Source organism: Petaurus breviceps, unplaced genomic scaffold (assembly GCF_028583685.1).
Source record: "Petaurus breviceps papuanus isolate PSGF00001 unplaced genomic scaffold, PetGlider_PUasm1.0 90842, whole genome shotgun sequence".
Lineage (NCBI taxonomy): Eukaryota > Metazoa > Chordata > Mammalia > Diprotodontia > Petauridae > Petaurus > Petaurus breviceps.
Genome location: NW_027187358.1, coordinates 7673326 through 7699583, shown reverse-complemented (window position 1 = coordinate 7699583; position 26258 = coordinate 7673326).

Genomic DNA, 26258 nt, shown 5'->3' with positions numbered 1-26258 from the left:
TTCATTTGAACATTTGGGAGGGAAATGTAACTAGATTTGCACACCTCACAAGTCCTTTGTGCTACTATGATTTTGCTTTGCTTATAGAGCACAGCTCCTTCTTTGAAGTGGGCACACCATGCTGGGTGGTCTTGTGCCAACCTCTCCCATGTCTCACAGTCAATACCAAAGTTCTTCTGAGAGACCATGAGGGTGTCCTTTTATCACTTCTTCTGACCTTTGCATGACTGCTTGTCTTATGTGATTTCTCCATCTTTTAGGTAAATATAAGTTTAACATTCAGGCTACGTGATTTTCCCACCCCACCCCAGAGTTGTGCTCACTGCAGTAGAGTTTAAATGTTTGACAGTTCAGCTTGAGAAAGGACTTCAGTGTTCTGTATCTTATCTTGTCAGATAACCTTTAGAATCTTCCTAAGACAATTCAAATGAAAATAGTTCAATTTTCCAGCATGGTGCTGGTAGACTGTCCAGATTTCACAGTCATACAACAATGAAGTCAACACAATGGCTCTATAGACCTTCAGTTTGGTAGGCAGTCTAATACTTTTCTCTCCCATGCTCCCTTTTAGAATCTCCCAAACACTCTGCTAGCTCTGGCAATGCAAGTGTCAACCTCATTATCTATGTGGACATCCCTAAAAAGTATACTGCCCAGGTAAGTGAATTTATCCACAGAAATCAATTGAAGAAGTGTGACTTCCCCAGACAACACTAGAACTAGAGGATCACTTCCTAAAGAGAGGCTACTGCTTGCCTCAGAGGTCGAGGGCTATTCCTAGGGGGTAAAAGGGGACTTTCTCTAGGGCTATCATCCCTATCCAGTGTGTTCCTCCAGTACCAGTGGGCCATTGACCATATCCTCAATATCCCCAAACCAGGCATTAGCACTCTTGCATAAATTGTCCAGTTGATAGCTCCTTGATGTCATTGATCATTATCAATATCATTAATCAATTAAATCAATATCATTAATATCAATAAACTTATACAAAGGGATATTTACTGAAAATAGAACAATAACTGAAATGCAAAAGCATCTCCTCTCAACCAGAGAGTACTATCCACTTTACACCTTGGTCTCTGGGAAAGTTGACTCGATGTTAGAATGGTTAATAGAAACTTAAGTACAATTGGGGAATGGTGTGACTGATAGAGAAGTTACTCCCTTACTTTCAGGACACAGTGTCTTGCTTGCTGTGTCAATTCACTAAGGGTCTGTATCATGCTAGTTACTCCTTCTGCCCAGCTGCTGGCAAAGTCTGCTATGAAGTCCTATCACAAGACCCCTGGTAATGCTCCCAATCTTTCATAGCTCACAAGTTCATTCCATGTTTTTTTTGAGGGGGAAAGGCAGAGTAATTGGAGTTAAGTGACTTGCCCAAGGTCACATGGCTAGTAAGTATTAAGTGTCCAAGGCCAAATTTGAACTCAGGTCCTCCTGACTCCAGGGCTGGTGCTCTATTCACTGTGCCACCTAGCCGCCCCGGTCATTCCATTTCTAACACTCATTCACCCAGGATCAGGGAAGAAGAAATACAACAGAGACATGAGAAAAAAAAAGCACCATGTGCTTAAGACCACATGGCAGCCCAGGTAGAGAGACAAGGCAGTAGCCCCATCTATTACCTCTCTCCTAACCCAGAGATTTACAGGATTATTGCTCCATTTTTCCCAGGGAAGAGAGAAAGAGATCGATTTCACCTTTTCTGGACTTTTGTATGCACACTTGAGTTAGTGTTGGCTGCCAATCCAAAGGCTTTTCTTCACCATGAAGCAAAAGAAAAGGAAACATAGAATACCTACAAATCCATTGGATTAAGGGAAAGGACCCCTTCCCTTACACATCCCTGGAAGGTGTCTCACCAAGGCTCCATGTAGACATGCAGTAAACGGATTGCCTTGTATTTGCTGCAAGGACTAGTCCCTCATTGGCAGGTCCTCCATTATATTTGTATGTGTTAAAGCTGAATTTGCACTACACATTACTATCTAGCCCAACCCAGAAGCAGTAAAGTTCTAAACTAACCATGACTGATGCTGGGACTCTGACTGGATCACTTGGCTAGCTTGCTCACAAGATGATTACAGTGAGATAAGTGAATGATCATACAGCTAAGATGCTCACGTAGTACCTTCAGTCTCAAGGAGCTCTTACTCCACGCTGCCAGGATTTCTGCCTCAGCTGATCCTTTATGTAAATTTAAGAGCCTTCAACACAAAGAAGGTACAAGGAAGATGATGTCATGTGGTTGTATTTTTAGGAGAACTGGAAGAAGGGATTTTTATATATCTATAAATAGCCCCCAAAAAATCAAGGTGTGAACTAGACAGAACATAGGATGGTGGTCATTGATGAGGACTTGCCTCATAAATTGGTCTCTTTTGGAGAGTGTTGGCTCTGAGGCCCCCTTTATCTCCACCACCAAGGAAGAGCACTTAGGAAAGAAGACCCTCTTATATTCAGCTCCTACCCTGAGCAAGTTCCCTAGGCAGAACAAAACCTAGCAGGGCAGTAGCAGCCAGTTTGCCCCAAGCACAAACAATGCTATCTTAATACTTCCACAATTCCCAAAGTCACTCTCTCAGGGACCCTACATGAGAACAGACGGAGCAAAAATGCCCCCTCTTAAAAGGGCTCTCAAAGACATCTTTCCACCATTCACATTCATTTTTGTACCTCCTCCAAAGGCAGAAAATATTTCGCAGGAATGAGTCCATGTGGACTAAAATTTCACATCAATTTCAAGAAATCATGTCCTTTCCTTATTGACACTTATGGGCATGCATGTGTGACCATACATGCACGCAGGTAGGAGCATTTGCGGGAGCCCAAGCAAGAGTCCTTTAGCATTCTGCATTCGCTGATCAGGGAATGACTGCCAAATGAATGGTTTATACTGGAAAAGGCCTGGAGTATCTCACTATTTATATAACTATTCAGCAATGTGGCCTTTTAATTTAGTCTTCATTCCAAATGCATGACGTGTCCTTTTGACACCCTGAAAGAAATGCTTCTCAGATGGCAAGCAGGGTAAAGCAACTCTGCACTGCAAAAGAAAAACATATAACCCTGAAAATGAAAAGCAATTTAGGCCCTCGTAGGAAATGCCTAAGCTTCAGGGGATGACGGCAAGCTTTAGCTACTTCATGTGAGCATTTATGAAGTGTTTCGGTCACTAAAATAACTCGTTCTCATAGTATCCAAGTTCACTCTGGGGCGGGAGCAGGTCCTCCAAAAATGCATGAGGAGAAAGAAATAGGATTTGAAGCATGGAAAAGAGTTGAGTCTAGATATGACCCTGCAGTTGTACCAGAGGCCATCCACAAAGTTCTAAGTTTGCCTCATTCCAGTGAGAGATGCAAGCTGCATCACCATGTAATGGGTAAACATCACTGTGATAGAACCTGATAAGTAGTCAGTCCTGGCTTTGTCACTTACTACCTGTGTGGCCTTGGGTAAATCATTTATCTGGGCCTCATTTTCCTCATCTCTAAAATAAGATTAGACTAGATAAGGTGAAAGGTCCCTTCCAGCTTGAAATCTGTGATCCTATGTCCCTAGGATCTCTCCACTATACCACCCCACCTCTCTTAATGTCTTCTCCTAATGATACAGTCTCACTCTCCTGGCAATAAACAGACTTTTCTCTGAAACTCAATGCTTTCTTAGGCCTTTTCTAAAGACTAAAAAAAGTTCTCTGGCAACAGAGTTCACATAGCTGAATTGTTACATCAGGTTCAAGAAACCATATTCTCCTTCCTTCTTGGTGTGTGTAGAGGGGAGGTGGTACATATGCCTGTTACAACAAGTCACCTTACTTCTTTCCGGGTGGTCCTGAAATAGGACTGCCAGCTGACCAGTATTTGACTAGCACTGTCAATATTTCATCACGGGAGTTAGTTGCTTCTAATTCATGTGATATGTTATATCTTTTTTAAAAGAAGTATTCTGGCAATATTAGCCTGCAACCATCTCTGTCCTGTCAGCAAATTTATCTAAAGATTTGTGAAATTTCTCTCTGACTCACAGTTTCTCTTGTATTTCCATCTCTACTTCTATTTCTTTCCCCTAAAATTCAATCTTAATCTTCAATATGACCTGCAGCTAATATACCCCTACCTGTTCTCTCAGTCCAACATTTCTTCTCTATCCTGACTTTACTCCCATTGAGGTTTTGACCATATGGTCAAACTATAAACTATTCTGTATCATTAAATCCTTGCCTCTTTGTTCTACCAGAAGGCTCATGACTCACCCACCCCTAACCCTGGATTGTCGCCACCAGACAGGCTTTCTACTACTCCTCACTGAATAATGCTGGAGGAAGTCACTCATCCATGCTGAGCCATAACTAGGGAAGGAGAACTGGGACTTTGGCCCAGGTCACCAAGATTTAGAGGATGCACAATTTTAAAATATCATGTAATTTCAAAAATTGTCATATTTTAACAGAATTTTTGCTCCTTCAGCAGCATGGAAGTCGGAAAAAAAAATAATCAGTTAAACTACAAAGGTAGCAGGTGATGTGCTTTCTGCCTTTCCTGGTTAGGTCTTCCCCAGTCATATGCCAACCTGCTCCTCCTTGAGCTATGAATTTCCCAGAGTAGCCTCCCAGGTATTTAGATTTCCCCTATGAGAGAGTTTCTTTGAGTCTCTTCTCTTATGGTTGATTTGAGGGAGCATTTATTGCCACTTGCCCCAGGCACCAAAATTACTATTCATGGTTCTGCACATGCTGCCTGAGTCTACAACAAACATGTTATCTAATCTCAACTAGGCCATCACTTCTACATAGCAATGCTTTTATTCTCCTCTGATTGACAGCAGCTGTTCCAAACTTTTGCCTTAAGCCTCCTATATCACCCGCTCCCTGCCTCTCTCTCATCAGAGAACCTCACTTCATACTTTACTGAGAAAATCAGGACCATCTGTTTTTTGCTCCTTCTCCCCTTTTCAAAATCCTTCTTTATCATTCCTCATTCTCTCCTCTTTTACTCCAGTTTCTGACAAAGAGGTGGCCTTTCTCGTTGCCCAGACTAGCCTTTCTATTGGTGTCCTTGACCCCCATCTTATACCATCCAGTCTTCTCTAGGAGCTTCTCCCACCATTATCTCCCCCCTTCGTCAGTTTGGCCTAATTCACTGACTCATTCCTTACAATCAAATCTCAAAGTCCTAAGTTTAAACCCAGCCCCAGACACTTACTAACTGTGTAACCAGGGGCAAGACATTTAACCTCTCAGTGCCTCAGTTTCCTCTGCTATAAAATACAGATAATAATTGCATCTACCTCCCAAGGTTATTGTGAAGATTAAATGAGATAATATTTGTAAAGTATTTTGCAAACCTTAAAGCACTACATAAATGGCAGCTATTAGTATGCTCATTATTATTACTGCCTACAAACATCCCTGGATCTCTACCATCTTGGAATCAGGAAGATCTGAATTTTAATACTGCCTCAGACACTTACTAGATATGTGGTCCAGGGCTGGTCATTGCATTCTTTCAGCCTCAGGTCCCTTATCTGCGAAATGGGGAGAATAACGGTACCTACTTCACAAAGATAATGTGTGATGATGATGATGATTTTTTTTATTTTAAAAACTTTTGCTTGACCCTGAAAGATCATTCTGGCATGCAGTAAAGGGTGAGCCAGCATTCAGGAACAAATGAAACTGCTTCCCTTCGTAATTTCATAAGAGAATGACATTTCTAGAGAGAAAGCCAAAGGAATGATTTCTACCTGAAGGCTAGATCACTGATCTGACCCAAAATGTTATAAAGCTCTTTCCCCTGAGATGATGAATGACAATGAATCTTTAAGCCAAACATTTTCAAAGCTATCCCATGTTGTTCAGGAGTTTCATTTTTACTTGTCTTCCTTTCTGTTTTCTTTTTCTCTACCATCTTTTACTTGTAATGCAATGTACCATGTTACAACCCCTGCAGTTAAGAGTATTTGGAACTTAAAGTTGTCCTGTAAATATTAATCCCTCTAACACCTAAATTAAAACTGACACTTTACCCAGTTAATAATAAAGACCAGTTCCTACCAATGTATTTGGGTCTGCCTCATTTTCTAGGTGGGGAAATAGTTCAGATGAGTTCCTTGCCATGATTGAGTCTTCAAAATGCCCACTTAATTTTGTCTTCCTTGAATAGTGCCCTGTAATATAGACTAACTTCTCTATCCTCTGTCAGTAATTCACACTAATGGGAAAGTGACTGATTATTCTGCTACTACTTTGAAGGTGGGGGGCAGTATTCCAGTTTAGTAGAAAACAATGGAATGCATTTCTATTGATAAAACAATAGATGAGAGAGGCACAGAGATATCGTCAGGGGCCTTCAAGTTGTACCAACTGGGCACTGTTTACTTTGCTGACTTCTAAAGCCTAGCCTGCCCTCCTGACCAAAGCCTTTGGAGAGGGAAGCATTTTTATAAGGAGGTCTTATTCCCATGTGAATTTCTGTAAGTGCTGGAGTCAGATATCAAGCTGCTGAAGCAAAAAACAGAACCAAAAAAAAAAAACCCACATTGTGTGAAGACAGGAAACTGTTCAAGAACAGTTCATCCTTGTAAAAATATCTTCCCTCCAATGCAGCCCAGTTCAGTCCCTGCTGGATTATCTACCCCCAGAATGTGCCAATTCCTTCATTAAGAAGCAGCTTTACTTCTCCCTCAGACATGACTGAAGACAGTTTAACAATCCAAGTTTTGTTACACATGGGAATCTTTTTTCTTTTCCAACCTGTTCTTCTTCTCCAGGATAATTTCCCTTATCCTTCTAGAGCTCAGAGGTCACTGCTGCTGGGGATCTGAGACTCTGTCCTGTCAGTGAATGCTTCATTCTTTGGCTATTAATTGTCCTGTCTGCACACTATCCAAACTTTATATATTGCCTCTCTTCTTCTGCTTGAGATGGTGTGAAGAGCATTGGATCTGGAGTCAGACGATTGCAAGAGAAGGGGATTCTGACTCTTTGACTTACCAGCTGTGTGATCGTGAAGTTCTTAGCCTAGGTTGGTTTTCATCTCTCTTGATGAAGACACTTTCAATATTTGGAATTCTCCACACTGACAAAATCATCTCTCCTGTTCTGGTAGAGAAAATAAATACTGTAGGAAATCAAAGGAGTGAGGGGTGATAAAAAAGGAAGGATGATTTCCTAGCAGTATGACATTTATGGATAGATAAGATTTGAATAAGCCAACAGGTAGAGAGAAAACTTTCTTGGTGGGTCTTCACCTCCTTCAGCCTCAGTTTCCTCATTTGTAAAATGAAGGAGTTGTACTTGCTGAGCTCTCAAGCCCCTTAAGCTTATAAAGTCTGATATTTTTCTGATGATTTTATTGTCCATTGTGTATCTCTTTACAAAAGTAAACAAGAATCGAGATGAACCAGTCAATTTTGAGTTTCTTATGACCAGTCTTGGGGTAGGAGGGCAAAATCTGATATTTTAAGAAACTGACTAAAAGTGAAAGCATGGTATTATCTAGATAATTTGCTTCTCCCAATCCCTCAAGAGTCTGAGGTGATTTTCTCTCCCTTCTTTCCTTCCTTCCTTCTTTCCTCTCTCCCTTCCTTCCTCCTTTCTCTTTCCTTCATATCCTACCCTTTTACTTCCTTCTACCTTCCTTCTTTCATTCCTTCCTTCTTGTCTGCCTTTCCTTCTTTCTTTGATTTCTTCCTTCCTGCCTTCCTTTCTTCTACCTTCTTTTCTTTATTCTTTCCTGCCTTCCTACATTCCTGCATTCCTTCCCCTTTCCTGTTTTCTACTTCCTGACTAATTTCTTTTCTTCTTCCCTTCATTCTTACTTTTTTCTTCTTCTTTCTCCCTTCCTTTCTTTCTAATTTCTCTTCTTCCCTTTTCATTTCCTTTTTTCTTCTTTCTTCCATCCCTTCCCAACTTCCTTCTTTTCTTTCTTCCCTCCTTTAGAGTGTAAGCTCCTCAAGGATAAGGGCTATCTTTTGCCTTTCTTTGTTTGCATCCCCAGCACTTAGCACAGCACTTGGCAAATAGTAGGTGTAATTAAAGAAATTACGTGTACATATGGTGGAAGGGAGAAGGTTTGGCATCAGAGCACCTGTGTTCTAGTAATCAGAACTCTTCCACTTAATAGGTGTGTATCCCTTTACCTCTCTGGGTCTTAGTCTCTTCATCAGTAAAAGGAGGGGGCTGGACTAGATGACCACTCCGGTTTCATCTAGCTCTAAATCTATAATTCTATGTCTCTGAAAATGAAAAACTATGTATGGTTCTTTAGGATTACGTGTCGAAGGAGTACTGTAGACCATAAATTGAGGCATTCTGAAGCAGTAGAGTTCTGAACTAGGATTCATAATGGGATTCAAATCCCATATACTTATACAACTTAGTCCCTCAGGCAGCTCCCTAGGACTTAGCTGCTCAGTTGGTCCTTAGTTTAGAGTGGTTTTCATCTCTTTTGATGGAGACACTTTCAATATTGAGAATTCTCCACACTGACAAAATCACCTCTCCCCTTCTGGTAGAGAAAATAAATAGTGTACAAGGTCAAAGAAGGAGTCAGGAGTGATCAGAGAGGAAGGATGACTTCCTAGCAGTATGACATTGATGGATGGATAAGATTTAAATAAGCCAATAGGTGGGGAGAATTTTGGGGGGGGGGACCTGACAGTAAAAAAGCATAAGCAAAAATAGGAATGTAACTCCTACCAACATGTAATTTAGACTCTTGAAATATATACCCAGTCTTTGTTCCTCCATAATCCTGAAACTAGGTTATGAAGGGGTCCTAGAGTCATTAGGGTGGTACTGGAGCTCATTGAGAAAGGGAATTATATGCTCTGACTTGGGCTTTACTATTGTCAATTTGTCACCTTTGTGGAGGAGAAGGTGAAAGACATGAAGTAAGAAGACCAACTAGGAGGCCATTGTCATAGTACAGGCAAGAGGTGATAAAGGAAGGTCTATGTGAGTGGAAAGAAAATAATAATTGCAGGGAATGTTATGGAGGTAAACAGACAAGGCTTGGCAACAGGATATGGGAGGTGAGTGAGTAGGGAGCTGAATATGAAACCAAGTTTATGAACCTAAGTTACTTGAGGTATGATGGTGCACCCAAAGAAATGGGAACATTTGGCAGAGGAGTGGGTTGGAGTCAGAAGTAATGTAATGAAACTTATGGTGCAAATTACAAGCCCAATATATGCCTGCTCCTCCTATGTGACTCACAAGGACTGCCAGCAACAGTATGGATATGCTGGGCGCAGGGACAATTTTGTCTGCATAGCTACTGGCATATATGCTTGGACACAGTTAAGTTACAACCACCCTGAAGGACTAATGTCCAAAATGGAGAATAATATTGGAAGCTTCTGGTATTTAGAGGAGGCTGAGCAGGGAGAACAGGTGAAAAGGAGGTGAGGTTGCTTTGGAGATATGCCCCATGATTGGCTATCATGGGGAGATTGTGTTGCAACCCAACTTCCTACCATCCAGTTGGTTACTCTTGAGGTCACGCAACAGCTCATGTGGGGTTATACCACCATCTACTAGGGATATAGGATTCCCACTTTGGAGACCACTGAGCTAAAGAGACAGCATGAGGGCACTGGGTCCTTCAGGCAGTGAGAAGAGGAATCCTAGGAGGTAGAAAGGGGTATAAAAAAACATGACAAAACTGTGACTAGACTTGTCCCACTGCAGAATTTTGCTGAAATCTAACCTTGCTGACTAAGTTACATAGAGAAGGGCAGGGCAGGGCATAAGCATTCATTAAGCACATACTACATTCTAGGCACTGTGCTAAATGCTTTAAAAATATTGTCTCATTGGATGAGTTTCATCTGTGAATCAGGTATCAGATTCAATCCAGAAAGAAGACTTCCTGATTCCACCCTGGTATCTCCAGTACCTCTCTTCTAAGACTTTGCACAGGACAACAACCTTCCTACTTATTTCCCTGGAATATATTTCTACCTTTCTTTCCTCCTTCCTTCCTTCCTTCCTTCCTTCCTTCCTTTCTCTTTCTTTCTCTCTTTCTTTCTCTCTCTCTTCCTTCCTTCCTTCCTTTCTTCCTTCCTTCCTTCCTTCCTTCCTTCCTTTCTTTCTTTCTTTCTTTCTTTCTTTCTTTCTTTCTTTCTTTCTTTCTTTCTTTCTTTCTTTCTTTCTTTCTTTCTTTCTTTCTTCCTTCCTTCCTTCCTTCCTTTCTTTATTTCTTTCTTTGGAGGAGGGAAGGCAAGCCAATTGGGGTTAAGTGACTTGCCCAAGGTCATACAGCCAGTAAGTGTGTCAAGTGTCTGAGACCAGATTTGAACACAGGTCCTCCTGGCTCCAGGGCTGGCACTCTATCCACTGTACCACCCAACTGCCTCAAAACTCAGTTTGAAATTTATTCCTTCCATGATTCCTCCCCTGACTACTCCAGTCTACAACAATCTCATAGATAATATTTCTAGAGTATAATATACAATCTCCTTCTCCTTTGTGCTGCTTTCTATTTACTTGGAGTCCTTGTAAATACTTTGAAGGTCAGAACTACATCTTAGACTTGTCTTATAGCACTGCTTGATTCTCCACAGGAAAGAGAAGCTAGGTGGTATCATGAATAGAGTGGTCAGTAGGTAGTTGGACCTGGGGTCAGGAAGACTGAGTTCAAATCCAGTCTCAAGTACTTACTGTACTGTGTGGCTTGGGACAAGTGTCTTAACTTCTACTTCATTTTCATCATCTGTAAAATGCAAATAAATGCCCTTACCTTTCAGGGCTGTTGAGAAGATAAAATGAGATAATATTTATAAAGTACTTCACGAACATTAAAGTGCTATATCAGAGGTTCCCAAACTTATTTGACCAGCCCCCACTTTTAAAAATAGTAACTCAGCACCCCCCTGGAAACCTACTTTCTTTAACCTCTAATTAAAAAAAAATGTGTCATTTCAAAAAAAATATTTTTAAATAGTGCATCTGAAATATAATAATTTATTGTAAATTTGTGATTTTTTCCTGCATTGAAATTTTGATAATGCAATATTGCCTCATGTAACTGTATAGTATCATATTGTAAAGAAGTAATTACATGCACATATTGTTGTTGATGTATACTAGACTTCCTGACAATGCTCTGCTCTCTTGCCTGCCAACACTTGCTTGTTAAGACCTGTTGGTGGACTTGACCACTGATAGTTATAACTTGCATTTTGTGTGTTTATTTGGAAAATAATATAATTACTATGATTTTAACTCTGTTATACAACAAATGAAGCATGTATGAATGGTTTTTCAAAAATTTCTTCTCTTCTTTCTTTATGCTTCACCACCCCCTTATTTTTATTCAATGCCCTCAGTTGTACCTAAGGCTATCCCCCCCTCCTACATTATTTCAGTGCTTCCTAGAGGGTGATATTGCCCCCTTTGGGAGGCTGTGAAATGCTTGCCATTATTATTATTAAAGAGCCCTGGACCTGATTTTAAATTCTAAATTTACTACTGCGCAACCTTGGACATAGTATTTTAACCTCTCTGGGCCATCTGTGAAGCAAGAGTTGGACTAGGTGACCTCAAAGGACACATAAATTTCTAAATCTATTAGCTTATTGATGAATTGGTGGCTGACAGAAGATCATGAAATGGTCTGGACTTGGGATGGAAAGTTCCCTTTGGATTTCTCTGAAGAAATCTCACTCTTCCAAAAAGATTATGATAGAGGGAAGATTAAAAACATTGAAATAAACACAATTCAGCCTTTCCTCTACTTGTCTGGCGCATTTATATAGGGCTGGAAGAAATTAGACTTTCTTATCTTCTCCTTAAATAGGAAATTCTGTTCCATTTGCCTAATCTATTCACAGTACAGATAATTTAAAAAGGTTATAAAGAAAACCAACCCTGTTGTCTAGGAATTGTGAGTCCTATAGAGTCCAGAATATGTAGATGTCCTCTTTAACCAGTTCATGTCTTCTCATTCTAGTCTCTATTTATGTGTATTCTCCTATAAATTCTCCACAGAATATCTACCCCATTGCTAGAATCAATCAATCCATCAATCAACATTTAAGTGCTTACTACGTGACAGGCATTGTGTTAGATACTAGGGATAAATAGGCCCCGGCCTTCAAGAAGTTTACAATCTATTGGGAACTTTACACTGTCCCCCTTCCTCTAAGTCTTTTAATATTCCAAGGGCAAAAGTGCAGTACTCAGGCTATTCATATCTTATCTCTCATTCTTAACATGGGCTTTTTCTGGACCCCCGCTTTTCTCACTGCATACTTTTTACATGTTAGTGTTAGACCACTCCTTGCACATGAAATATTTTAGCAATATGCTCTAACTCCTCTATGACCACCGTGTATTATCCTTTGGGCCATCTACAATTTTGATTCTTTGTGGATTGTGTTATGTCATAATTCACAACTTCCATCACTAGAAGGAGACCGATGTAAAAAAAAAGATGAGATTTGTGTTAGAAAACAAATAGGATCCTTGAAAGTCCTGCACAATTTCCCTAAACCAACCAATCTACTCTTTTCTTTCCATCCAACTCTTTTAACAGGAGAAACTATTGAATAGGAAGAACTTTGAATGACGTATTCGTTGTCTACTGTGTGCTGATGTACTAGCTCAATGTAATATATTCATATGTCCTGCTCTGAGTAATATACATTCTTTTTTTTTTTTTTTGCTTTTTGGAGGGGGGAAGGTGGGGCAATTGGGGTTAAGTGACTTTCCCAAGGTCACACAGCTAGCTTTGTGTTAAGTGTCTTAGGCCAGATTTGAACTCAGGTCCTCCTGACTCCAGGGTTGGTGCTCTATTCACGGTACCACCTAGCTTCCCTGTGAATAATATACATTCTTCATCCATTTCATTTTTCTCTTGTGGATTAATAGATTGCTGTCTTTTGAAAGAATCGCAGATCTTTCCAAGAAGTTTCTGTAACATTCTGGAGCTTGATGAAATCGTCATAATATCATCTATAACTAATAATGTCTAGAGGACCTCACCAATTCTAAGGAACACTGTTACTATTTAGATTTTATGTAAAGTATCCTCAATGATAGTTCCATATACCTGCTGGGAGACAGTATGACCTAATGCAGCAGTTATCTAAGTATGGTCCAGGGACCCATGGAATCCCCAAGACCCTTTCCCAGAGTCTGAGAGGTTAGAAATATTTTCATAATAATTCTTAGTACTAAGACATTTTAATTTCTAATACTGTAAATATGAAAGATATAATCCATGTAAACAAAAGCTCTTTTTTAGTATTTATATCATGCTTTAATGTTGACAAAGTGCTTTACCAATAATATCTCATTTGAACCTCACCTCAACTATAAGAGGCAGGTCCAGTTATTATCCTCACTTTATAAGTGAGGAAAGTGAAACTGATAGATTAAAATTACTTGCTTAAGGATCTCACAGGTAGGAAGTGTCCAAGGCTGGATTTCATGTAATTATTCTCCTTGCAGTTCCATCTAAAAATGATTTGGGGATTGCCTAGATTTTAGCTGGGTCCCAAGCCATCTTTCTACATTCTTTTCCCCTTAACCACTCTCCCTTGTTTTGTGAGGGAACATTACTAATATTTTTTCTCTTTATTTTGCAATTTGTATTAAACCCTAGAATTGCCCTTGGCTGCTGGGTCTCTGTGTTCGGTAAAGAGCTCAAGCGTTTACTAGTTAAGGTGATTTCTGAGGCATTTTGGTCTCCTCATTATGGCCATTCTTTTACAAAGGTTAAATTTTTGTAAAAACAATTATAATCAGAATAAACATCTTCTTCCTTAGCCATTTCCTGGTTGGTTTGTTTTTTAAAATTTTTTTCTGAATCAATACCCTGTTTAAATGCATCAGGTTGGAGCTGTTATAATTATGATACTACCTTTTTTTTGTCTTTATCCTTTCTTTTATGCCTCCTTTTCAGTGTTGATTTTGACCTTTGCCCTAACAGGTTGGTGGTCTGGCCGAACTGAGACAGCTGCTTTAGAAATAACTAGTCCATCAGCAACCAGTCATTTCCTGTCTCTAAGATATAACCAAGTTCACTTTTGTGTGTGATGTTATTTGGTATTTTCAATGTCTGGTGACTTATAAAACACACCTTGAAGAAAGATTCAGGATACACAGGTGGGAGATGTATGAATTTTCTACAAGCTTCTAGTCACTTTCTTTTATTAATCTTGAATCATATTGTCCAGCATATCTTTTTATTTTAACCATCCTCCCCCATCCACCTTTGCATTGAAGTCACCAAGTATCAATGTATATGTTGACTGGGCTTGGAGGATCTTGTCAATTACAGCAAAGAATTTCTCTACCTCTTCATCTTCTACAACAGATGCTGGCACATAAGCTGCAATTATCTTCATGGTGGTCTTTTTGCTTACGCTTACCATGAGTATTGCAAGACAAGATGACCATGTGTACCATGTTTTTTGTTGCTTTTTTGAGCACAACAAAACCAGCTCTGCCAATGACTATTTTTCTCTCCAAGGTGAACCTGTTAACCATCCTTCCACTTAGCTATAACTTCCTTATGTTTTCTGGTTTCATTTATAGTGAAAATGTCAATATTTATATGGTTCAGTTCCTCCAGTAATTTATCAACTCATTGGGGGTTGGACAAGGATCTGACATTTAAAGTAATTAATGTTTACAGATGGTCTGAAAACTGTGTGTTCTAAATACCCTTTGCCCCTTTCCCACCACTCTGCTACTATCACTGCAGAAGGAGAAAAGGGACCCAGAGAATTTAACTGTTTTATATTTTTCTTTGCTTTGTGACTTCTTATCATCAAGCAAATGCAGTGCCTCATCATCAACAGACTAGGGAAGAGTGTCTCCATATTTACACTCTCCTCTTGAGACATCAGGTACAATCTATGGCAAAAACTAGGATCTTCCATAGACTTAGAGACCCCAGGAGTTACTCCATGTCACAATGGGCCACTAGAGTCTAACACATAGCAAGTACTTATTGACTACTTGGAGGGGAGATAGGAAAGTACAAGTAGCACACAGAGTTTCCTTACTCACAGACCCCCAGAAAGCCACTTCAGTTACTACGTACTTTTGTGGGTCAGATTCCTATCCAAGCTATAAATCACAAGCCCCCTCTAAAATGTTTACTTCTACCAGTCGGCAAAATGACACACATTTTAGAGCAAAGCCTTTTTTTTAATAGCACAGTAATAGCAGTACCAACCAAATATCACCTTCATCGGACAATAGGATCGTGGATTAAAGTTGGAAGGAAAATCCAACCTCATTTTATAGATGAACTGACTGAAGCACAAAGAGGCCAAATTACTTGCCAAGTTCACACAGCTAATAAGAGTCTGAGGCAGGTTTTGAACTCAAGTCTTCCAGATTCTTAGTCTATCACTCTATCAGCTGTACCACTAGTTAACTCTCTACCCAAACTTGAAATTCACTGTTCCACAAATAAACACTCACCCTGGGAGTAACAATGAGTTTGCATAAGTATCTCACATTGGACATGCAAATATGAAGAACATGTGGCTAGAATACATGCATGGTGGCAACCACACTTCCAAAGCTGCAGAGCTGCCACTGTTTTCTGCTGAAGGCTATGTTTCTGTTGGTACCCCGGGCTTTGCTTTTCTATTCCAGCTTCTCTTCAGTCATCTCTAATACTACCTAATAGTTGCATGTCATTCAAAGGGGATGCTATGGTTAGTAATCCTCTACCTTGAGGAGAGTGCCATAGCTCTCTAAGCTAGCTCTTTCAAACACTTTCAGCATCTACAGTGGGGCATTGAGGTTCCTAAACTTCTTCCCAGCATATGCCTTATAAGGATTATCTTAGTAGCCTTGAATAGGTTTAGTTGGAGAGGTGGGGAGACTGAGGGAAAAGAGATTGGTTGAAGAAGCTATTAGGTTGAAGGACCTAAATTAGGACAGAAATAAGTGAATAAGTAGGCTTCTCCACTTCAGCCGATCATTCACTATATGCCATAGTCCATTTTCTAAACCTGCTGTATTACTGTTCATAACACCTCTTTGTCTGTAGATCTAAATCCTAGCCATGATACATGGATAATCCCATGCAGCTTGTCTTTTCAGCTTACAATGACCTCCAGGGGCAGCCTTCTATTTGCCTTCCTATAGCTGGCATTTTCAGTCCTATTCATCCTGGCACTAACCCTCACTGCTTTCCAGGAGGTAGGAGGAAATTCTTTCACTGTTGCATGTATACAAGTCTTGTTTCTAAAACTAGGCTGAGAATCCTTGTGAACAGGAATTGGAACTTTTTCTTTTATTTTTCATAGTGACTAGAACAGGGCTGTGAACACAATAGAGTTTGCTGAAAATAATTTCACGGAATTGGATTCAACCAAATTGCTGAAAAGCATGGCCTGTAGTAAAATCTATAATATTTGACTCTCCAGGATTTTCACCTGAGAAGGGGAGATATAGGATGAGGAAAAGCTGGAGACAGTGGTAGATTCAGAGGGGTCATGACCCCAGTCATATGTTACAGTAGCAGCAAAGTTCATAAAATGTATAATAGACATATTTTTCCAATTAAGAATGTTGGCTCAAAAGGGGAAGAAAACCCAACATCAGAATTCCTTTAGTCCCTTTCCCTATACACAATATCCTGCCTTATTCAATGACTCCAGATAATCACTAAGGAAGCTTCCAATTCTGAAGTTCTGTGATCAAATTCCCATCTGTCAATGGAGCTGATTCTGTGTGAGGTGAACCAAAGTTATAAGGAGCATTCCAATGGAACTGGTTCTGATCTTTTCATAAGAGCAGAGGGAATCCAAAATCACTTGTGTAATTATGTGCCTGCTTGACATATGTTCCTATGTGTTCATATGTACTCAGCAAATTTTTTTAAATTATTAATTGCCTACTATGTGTGAGACATTGTGCTAGGATTGGAAGATACAAAGGTGTGAAAATACAATCCCAGGTCTAAAAGTGATTATATTCTATTGTGGAATACAACATAAAACACAGATAAATAAACAGAGGGTAATAAATAATAATTAATAGTAATGGCATTCATAGTACCTATCATGTGCCAGGTTCTGTGCTAAGAGGTTTACAAATATTATCTCACTTTATTTTCATGACAGCTCTGGGAGATGTCTGATCCTTATTTTACAGTTGAAGAAACCAGTCGAACAGAGATTAAGTGACTTGCCCAGGGTCACGCAACTAGTAAGTGTCTGAGGCTCAATTTGAACTCAAGTCTTCCTGATTTCAGGTCAGTGCTTTATCCATTTCACCACCTAACTGAGCACTAACAAATGGTGGAGGAGGGAGAGATCAATAACGACTCTGTGGAAAAGGTTGGATTTGAACTGAATTTTGAAAAAAGATAAGAACTCCATATATATTCCATATATACATACATCAATATAAATATACACATATGTGTATGTATGTGTATATATACATATATAAATTTATAGGTGTGTGTCTCTAACAACATCAAACAATAACTCACATTTATATAGTGGCTTCCTTACAGCAATGCTATAAAGCAGGTATCAGAGGTAAACAGTAGCCAGCAGACCATCGAATGTTACATTTTTCATGTGAGCATTTACACCTTGAAAATCCACAAATGCTACAAGCCAGGATTTGATTTGTTGCTTTGTTCATTGTTAAACTAAGAAAGTGATAGTGAAAATTTTAATAATGCAAATTAAACTTTAAAATGTGTCCTGCATGATTCCCTGTCTCCAGAGCAATTATGAAACATTTGCTAGTCCATCCCTGCTATGATCCCATTTTAGATACGGGAAGAAGCACTGAATTGATTTGTCCTTGATCACACAACTAAAAAGCATCTAAACTGAGGTTCTAACCTTGATTTTCCATCTCTATCCATGATGTCTCATGTGCATACATAGATGGTGGGGACATATATATACATATATATGCACATATCTGTGTTTGAGTATGTTTATATATGCATTCATGCGCCTTGTATATATGTGCGGGTATAAGTATGTGTGTGATTACATGTTAATTGTATTGTGTGCTGTTTATATGTCTTGGTTTCTGCTTTCAGTTGGAACCCAAAGCCCACATACTGTCATTACCATGAGAGATGCCACTTAATAACATTGCAAACCCAATTTAAGCCCAGATGTCTTCTATGCATTATGAGAAGACCTCATCTTGCAAAATTCCCAGTGTTGCATCCAGACCACAGTGGTCTGGATTCATCTGGAGAATTTGCATCTGTTCTTCCCAGAACCCAAATTTGAACTATGTAACCAGTATTGCTCCCCTTCCCCACCTTTGTATGGTCTAGGGTACATTAGACTCACACCCTTCCTGTCACCTGAGTAGATGGACTTAGAATGAAATTCACTATTTTTAAAAAAATTTTTTAAACGCTTTATTGACCAAATCCACATATTTCTAATTGTGTCTTTTATGGGCAGTCAGCCTATTTGATAGGGAATGAGATGGTGGGTACCTTTTCCAGGGTTCTGAGAATCCTACTCAGGGACTAATGGACCATACACCAATCAATATTCTTTTTTTTTTAAAGCAATTGGGGTTAAGTAACTTGCCCAAGGTTACATGGCCAGTTTTGTTGTGTGGGTGTTAAGTATCTGAGGCCGGAACTGATCCTGGGTCCTCCTGACTCTGGGGCCGGAGCTCTTACTCACTGCACCACCTAGCCTCCCCAATCAATCAATATTCTTTAGGAGGCCAGAGACTGGAATAAAAACTACAACTCTCACAAGAGTGTTGAGATTCTGATTATTCAAAGAATTCCAATCCTGACTTCTCACAGACCCAACCAAGTGAAGACTTGAGATCCTGGGCCAAATGGTCCATAAATGCAGGTCTGAAGGGACTTGAATAAGCCCCTAAGATAAGACAGGGGGCTGTGGGAGCCTAGATTCTCAATCTAATAGCTTTATTCATGCCCCATAGGTGGCAAATTAGTAGGCCTCAAGGAGCATTGTTGTTCAGTTATTTTAGTCATGTCCAACTCTTCATGACCCCATTTGGGGTTTTCTTGGCAAAGATAATAGAGCAGTTTGCTATTTCCTTCTCCAGCTCACTTTACAGATGAGGAAACAGAGGCAAATAGGATCAAATGAGTTGCCCAGAGCCACATCACCAGTAAGTGTCTAAGGCAGAATTTGAACTCAGGTCTTCCTGACTCCAACTCTGGGACTCTATCCACTGTGACACCCAGTTGTCCACAAGGAGAATACATAGTCCATAAATATCTCTACTGTTGGCCTGTCACTTGTGCCTGAAATGCCCACCTTGGTCACTACTTTGGGTTAAGGCATTAAAGGCCCCACTAAAATACAACTATGTAACTTGGAAGACATAAGCTAAGCCATGAAATCCCACTGGCATATTACTATCGATTGGTCTATCAGAGGATCTCCAAGTACTTAGGGGCTCTGTACATGAGTATTTGTGCATCCACTTGTTAGTTCATGAAGGGAAAACATGAGGACATATGTGCTTTCATGCATAAAAGTGGAAGACTGTGAGGATATGTAAGCATTTGCATGTATGTGATATATAAATAAATGTGTGACTAAATTATTTGGAAATAAATGTGTATGAAATTCATGCCCACCAATACAAACACACACACACACACACACACACACACACACACACACAGCTGTGTATATGGGATACAAAGCCTTGTGACCCCCTGAGAAAGCTGCTGGTTTCCAGTCCCAGACACGGGGTATTGACTTTGGCAAGATATAGGTGAACTGAGAAGCGAGTAAAGTTTATAGAAACTGACATCGTGAGTCACTTAATAGTAGCTGAAAGGTCCTTAATAGTACACTAATGATGATGATTCTGATTGGACAAACATCCCATCATTTATTTTTCATGGCTACTCTAAGGATTTTACTGCTAGGGTAAGTAAGAGAGGGGGCAGCGGGGAAGCAGGAAGGGGTATCCCCAGTTATGAATTGTCAAAGGGCCATATTTCCTGAATGTGCTATTACAGCTGTGAAATGACCTTTTTAAAGTAAAATAATAGCCCCAACCAATTCTTACTGTCTTTTAATGAAGAAACTTGCAGGCTAATATGTAAAGGGCACTGGGCAAGAGTGTGTCCATTATAATACCCACAGTCCTAAGGAACAATTCATTATTTACACCACGAGTTGTTATAGGATCTTCAGAGGGATCTTACCTGGTTGATATTTACCCATAATGGTGTGGTCCTAGGTGAGTTGTACCAGGTAAAGTGGGACCTAAGTTTATCATTAGTATCAAGGGAAAAATAGTTAGGTGGCAAAATGGATAGTGTCGGACCTGGAGTCAGGAAGACTTCTCTTCCTGAGTTCAAATCTGGCCTCAGCTACTTACTAGCTGTGCAACCTTGGTCAAGTCACTTAACTTTGTTTGCCTCAGTTTCCTCATCTGTAAAATGAGCTGGAGAAGGAAATGGCACAAAAAGTGGGACACAACTGAAAATGACTGAATAACCATAAGAGAACCAGTGGAAGCTTCAATACTCCTGGTGTTTTAACTGAATTACATGGAAGCAAATCTAAATTTTGGTCTTGAGTGAGAAGACACACTTATTGATAGGGAACTACAGGTATGAGATATTACATCTGTCTTGTATGACACAGTCATACAAACAGTCGTTTGAGCACTAAATAACATAAGAATAACAGCTAGCATTTACACGATATTTTAAGGTTTGCAAGGTGTTTTATTTATATTATTTAAATCGGTCCTCAAAATAAACACCAGGTATGTGTTATTGTTATCTTCATTTTACAGATGAGGAAATTGAAACTGAGAGAGGTTAAGTGACATGCCCATGGTCACACAGTTAGTAAACGCCTCTGGCAATACTCAAACTCAAGCCTTCTTACCTCTAAGTTCAACTTTCTATGAATTTTTATTGGGGGAGGAGGGAACAGTTCGTGTGAGAATATGGGAAAATAAATAAGTAACTTTTGTTCTTTTAAAAAATCATCAGTAAAATCTAAATTTCATAAACAAAAATCACTTGCAGTGAAAAAGCATAGAAAAGTTAGATCTCTATAAGTGAAGAGAATACTCATGCCAATTACATCACGGATGGATTGAAGAACATGTTTTCTTTTTAAAATACCTTTTTATGTATTTTCTTTTTAAAAAGATCTCACTTTAGGTTCATAACCTGTATTTAGGAGAGGACTATTTGGACCAATAAAGCATTTGTTGAGCTACTGTATAAGAAAGCTAGAAAGATAGGAGGGGGGCAGGTTACAAAACACCATTACTAAGTGACCAGCTCTATACTGCATCCTGTGGGAATACAGAGAAGATGTAAGTCATATTCAAGAATCTTACAGTCTCCTTGAGGAAACTAGATATACAGACATGAAACTGGTAAACAATAGCACTTAACCTGAGTCTCAGTTTTCTCATCCACAAAATGAAAATAATAATACCTATAATATCTATTCCATAGGGTTGTTGGCATAGGCAAGATAATTTCCACATTTGAAAATGATATTGCCTTTATGTTAGCTGTCATTATTAAAAGAGAAGGCATGTAAAAGAGGGTGAAGTATGCACAGCAATTAAATCACATCTCCTTGGCATATTGAAATAAGTATTTGCTTGGACTGCAATCTATTAACATGTATTGATTAAGTACCTACTGTGAGTTTACTCCTACTGAGTACTTTGGAAGATCCAAAAGAAGTATAAGAAGCAGAAAAATTAAATTTCATATTTCTGCTCTGTTTCATTTACCTTCTGAGACAAAATTTTATTTATATATTTATACACACATATACATACACACATGTATGTATATGCATGTGTACAAAAATTGGAAGCAAACTACATATCCAATAATAGGGAAATAGGAACAGCATATAAAAGTTTATAAACAAAGAGTTCTCCGAAGAATAGGAAACTCTTAAGAAGCAACATATGAAACAACACTTAAAATCACTACTTGTTTTTTGTCCTTTGTTTTTGAAGAGGAACATGACATCAGGAAGATGATGCCTTACAAGTGAATTGGATTTGAGTGAGGAAGGACTGGGCAAGGTCATCAGCCTTACTTTCTCCTCCAGAGCCATCTAGGTCCTGCGGTACAATATAGATCAGAATGACTAGAGATAGACCCCTAAAATCACTTATTAATAAGGAAATTGGTTTGCGAGGGGCTGTAATGAGCCCTGAGATTTTACCTAACAAGCTGACAAAAATAATGATAGATGGAAATAGTAAAACTGAAGGAGTTGTGAAAAAGGTAAGTAGATTAGTGCACTGTTGGTGGAGCTGTGAAATTGTTCCAACCATTTTTTTTTTTTTGCTTTTTCGAGGGCAATTGGGGTTAAGTGCCTTGCCCAAGGTCACATGGCTAGTAAGAATTAAGTGTCTGAGGCCGAATTTGAACTCAGGTCCTCCTCACTTCTGGGCCCATGCTCTATTCACTTTGCCACCTAGCCACCCTGGTCCAACCATTTTGGAAAACTAATTGGAATTATGTTAAGAAAAAAACAGTAAAATGTCCACATCCTTTGACCCAGAGATCCCACTCCCAGACATTTACCCTAAGGAGGTCAAAGAGAGAGAGAGAAAAGTTCAATATATACCAAAATATTTTTTGGCGAACTTTTATAGCAGTAAAGGACTGTATACAAAGTAGGTGTCCATCAGTTGGGGAATGACTAAACAAATATGGTACATGAATGAAATGGAATATTACTATGCTGTAAGAAATGAGGAATACAAAGAGTCATGGGGAGTCTTTTATGAACAAATGGAGGATGGGTAAGTAGAAGAAGGAAAACTATATACAATGACTACAATATAAATGGAAAGAATGACATTAAAGAAGTAAAAAAATAAAGGAATGGGTAAATAAATGATGATTTGTGCAATTACAAGAGATAAAAATGTACAACTTGGCTTACAAAAAGCTGAGAAGCTTATGCACAAATAAAAGTAATGCACCTAAACTGAGAAGGGAAGTGATGAAATGAGAAAAATATCTTTGTACCAAATTTTTCTGACAAGAGTTTGATATTCATTATATACAATAAACACGTACGTATGTGTGTATATATGTGTATATATATATATATATATATATATATATATATATATATATGTCTGTGTGTGTATATATAACCAAAAGCCATTGTCCAATAAAGTGGTCAAAGGCATGAAATTTTTTCTCAAAATAAGAATTGCAAAGTATTAACAACCATGTGAAAGAATGTCCCAAATAACTGGTAAAAAGAGAAATGCAAATCAAAACATCTCTGAGATTGAACTTCATATCCTGAAAATTGGCAAAGATGACAAAAGATGGGAAAAGTGTATGTTGGAAGGTTTGTGGGAAGCTAGGCTCACTAATTATTGTTACTGAAACTATGATCAACATGACCATTCTAGAAAGCAATATATAAATATAAAATAAATAAAATGTACATACCTTTTGACTCAGATATTCCACTACTAAACTTATATCCCAGAGAAGGTCATTGATTTTTTTAATCCCTATTTAGGTCATAATATTTGTAGGAATATTTTTGTGTGATACCAAAGAATTGGAAATAAAATAGATGTCCATCAGTTGGGGAATGACTAAACCAATTGAATATTACTGTGTCATAATAAATGACAAATATGATGAGTACAAGAGGAAAAATGCACAATGACTATAACAATGTAAAAGGAAATAACAATGACAAAACAATAAATGTGAATGCTGTAAAATTACAAAGAATAAGCATGACTTCAAAGAAGATACCCCCTACACACACACACACACACACACACACACACACACACACACACACACCACCCCATTAGGAGTGGGAGAACCATGGGTATGGAATATTACATAAATTTTCAGATTTTTTGTTGATAAGTTTGCTGATTCCATTTTCTCATTTGTTTTTCTTTAAAATTGTCATTTGTTATATGGGATTTCATTGTTATATCTTTGTATTCCCTAAGCCTGGCACTCAAGGGGAGCTTAATAAACACTTAACAGATGTTACGAAGCCAATAATTGTTTGCTGAATGAATGAATGTTAGAGTGACTGAAAATGTTATTCATTGAAATCAATTAATTTAGATGAAAATAGTTATTAATAAGTTATTGATCAAACATTAATAAGAAAAATTCTATCTGACATTTAAGATATGACAGCTAAAGTTCTCTAAAGAGCTCTGGTTCGGATCCACTGAAGGCTTTTCCAACATTTCTTGCTTGTAATTTCAGAACCATAGACATAGGTACCATGGCAGTCCCAATTTGTAATGGCACTAAATTGATCCTCCCCCAAACATCCCAGCTAATAGTGATATCTTACACCACTGAACTACCATAGTATTTCCTGTCTGTCTTTTTACTCTCTTTTAGTGCTGATTTTTACCTGTATTTTCAGATGTAAAAATCTCATTTTTTCCAACCAGACTCTTTTGTAGGCAAAGATTAATTTAGATGTCTTTAAGTTTTCCATAGGTCTCACACAGGACCTTACATCTAGGAAAATCATAAGAGATATTTTGTTATTCAATTGATTATTTTGTTGACTAAGAACAAAATATGTCTTTAGAGTCATGTCATGTGCTTCCTGAAGTGGCATTAATCTTACACAGATAACCTAAGAGCCACCATAATGTCGTAGAAAGAACTTGGACTTGGTTTTAGACTTGGAGTCACAAGACCTAGGTTCTTATCCTAGCTTCCAACACCTGCTACTATTGCCCCTAGACAAATCACTAGACCTCAGTATCTTCAACTTTAAAATGGGCACAACAAAACTTACACTATTTACCTCACAAGGTTGTTGAGAGAAAATTGCTATGTATGAGTACATAAATGAAATTTATTATTAGCTGAACATTTTATCTATGCATTTATTCCCACCCCTCCCCCATTACAGCCAAACCACTTTATAATCCAGATCACTGTTACCAGGGTTAACATATACCACAGGCCAGACTTAATTCCACACACCAGAATAACTATATACTGGAAAAGCCAAATTAGCCATGCCCCTCCCCCTCCATCACCAGCTTTATAGAGGGATTCCATGGCTTAGCCAGTTCTCCCATCAGTATCTTGTTTCTACCCAGTTCATTAAAATGTTCTTTTGCTGTTGCATATAAATTAATTAACACACATTCTTCTGTAAGAAACAGCCATAAATTTTATCCTTAATTCACAGGGATAACAAAGTAAGATATTGGATTTCTGAGTTAAGAACAATGCTGGCTTATAACCAGGCTTCTTAGAAAATGGAGAACTTGGTTAAAGCTCTGGTGTTGGGAGTGCCCACAACCCTGGGCTGGGTGAAATGCCCTTCTCTGTTCTGCCAAGAGCAGAAACTGAACAAGGGAGAGCTCTATGGATGTTGCCCAGTGAGGCTTTATGCATCTTAATTAATGTTAAGAAAAATAAATACAGCATGAGAAAGATGTGCCAAGACAGGAATTCCCTCCCCCCCCCATCATACAGTTACTCACAGGTAATGTGGAAAAAATGCCCATTTCTCACAGGCAATCTGATCCATCACTTTCCCAGAGGATTTTTTTTTAAGTACAACTTTCAGAATTCAATTTAATGTCCCCCAGATTAGAAATGAACTCTGAAAATATTTCTTTCCTAGCACTGAAAAATTAGAGATGTAGTCAGACTCCAGGATCCTCTCTTAAAGAGTCCAACCTTTGCTAATGGCCACTACCACCTTAGAATATAGAATAGATTTTCTTCCAGGTTAAAGGAATGGTCATCAAGGTCTCTGCCATGCCCCTGAAGACAGAAAAACAGATAGTGATGTGGGTTGTAGTTTTTAGTACCCTCCCTGTCCTCCAGAAGTTTCTGTCAATAATAAGCATATATTAAGCTCCTAGAGTGTGTCCAGCACTGGGCTAGGCATTGTCGGAGACACAAGGGAAAGAGAAGACAGGTTTCTCAAACACCATGAAGCAGCTGTTTCAGTTTGAGGGGTGTGTACTTGGGTTTGTACGTGTGACTGACTTGGTCTGTCTGCATCTGGGTGTCTGGATGTCACGGTGTCTACGTCATCAAAGTTCGTGAGTCCATAGTCCCACAGGCCAGATGAGGGTCTGGGAGGACAAAGTGAGGCGATAGGTGGGGAGCCAAATACGATTCAGTTCATTCCCCTCTTCTGTAGAGGTCAGCCACTCTGATCTACTACAGCTAAGAGTTGCATTGCGGCTCTATGACCCTTCCCCAGTAGCACGTCCAGCCACAGCGAGCTGCTCTCGCAAAGAGAAT